At 52.2% G+C, this 1,285-nt stretch overlaps 1 non-coding gene across 1 annotated transcript; it reads right to left on the bottom strand.

Annotated features, from left to right (window-relative positions):
- Positions 1–877: 877 nt before the first annotated feature.
- TRNAE-UUC lies at positions 878–949 on the bottom strand. Its single transcript has one exon. It is a non-coding gene; the product is annotated as a tRNA-Glu (tRNA).
- Positions 950–1,285: the final 336 nt, after the last annotated feature.

Raw genomic sequence — 1,285 nt, 5'->3', positions numbered from 1 at the left:
GGCTGAAGCGACAAACGACAAACGAGTGTCATCCCTTTGAGGAACTGTGAGCGTCAAATCAGCATGACTCGGCTGTCTTGTACTTTCCCAGCAGCGGCGGTCCCCTCCCAGGTGTGTCTATAGGAAGCACCTGCGGCCTGATTAGGTCCTCTGGAGTCACTTCTGACCCGTAGCGACCCGGCCTGGTCCCTTGGGAGCCAGGCCGGCAGCCACCGTGTCCATCCAGCTCCCTGGAGCTCCTTCCCTTACCCTGCTGCAGGCGGACGCCCTCCTCCGGAGCTGGTCCCCGACCACGTGTCCGGGCAGTCAGAGGACAGCTCCTGCGCGCGTCTGAAGAGGGCCAGCCCCGCGCTGGCCGTCCTCCTGGCCGCCCGTCCGTAGTGCAGGCAGTATTCTTCGCCGGCGACCCCGTCGTGCAGATGTCCGGCCTCTGGCCCTCCGCCCTCGTGGTCAGCTCTCCCGGGCAGAGGAAGCCACCGCACATGGCCTGGTTCTGCTCAGGGGCACCTTAGTCAACAAAGGGGCTTATTTGCTTTTTAAGACGTTAAAGATGAACCTACCGAACTTAATGATATTCAGCGATTTTAATACAGTAAATACTGCACGGAATAAAAAACATGCTGCAAAGAATAAAAACATAATTATTACATCTTAACCCAAAATAAAAAAGAACCCCGACTCCTCTGGAGTTGAACGATCAAACTCACAAGGATCCCCCAAAGTGGAACTGCCTCTTCCGGCTCCGAGGCTGCAGCAGAAAGTCTGGTCTATCTCAGAGAGATTAGTGCCTTTGACCTGCTCGAATTGTAGATTTTAATTTTAGTCCGACATTCAGCTGACAAGGCCCCCAAGGCACTTTTTACCAAAACTTCTAATCTTCCCACACCGGGAGTCGAACCCGGGCCGCCTGGGTGAAAACCAGGAATCCTAACCGCTAGACCATGTGGGAAGGTGTTGTGAGCTGTCACTCCAGGATCGCACTTATTGTTCAAATAGTCAGGCATAATTAAGGCGGGGCACTACCTCCACCTGGTGGCATCTAGCCAAATTACAGGGAAACTATCCAAAGAAAACAGCTCTTTGAAAGTGAGGGTTTAATAAGTTCCAACAACAAATGCTATAGTGCGAAGTGCGCATCTGAAATTTATGTCTACGAGGGAAGGGCTACATATGTAGAGATTTTATAAGCTAGTCCTGACCAAGTCGGGGTCATGAAACCTGAAGTCATCAGAGAGGGAATTCAAAAGGCCGCGGAAAAGCGTAATTAAAAGCCAATGGATGGATG

Source organism: Echinops telfairi, unplaced genomic scaffold (genome assembly GCF_000313985.2).
Source record: "Echinops telfairi isolate 266 unplaced genomic scaffold, ASM31398v2 ScPeMD7_23;HRSCAF=83, whole genome shotgun sequence".
Lineage (NCBI taxonomy): Eukaryota > Metazoa > Chordata > Mammalia > Afrosoricida > Tenrecidae > Echinops > Echinops telfairi.
The sequence above is the reverse complement of the archived record's forward strand: the minus strand, read 5'-3'. Positions and strand labels throughout refer to the sequence as shown.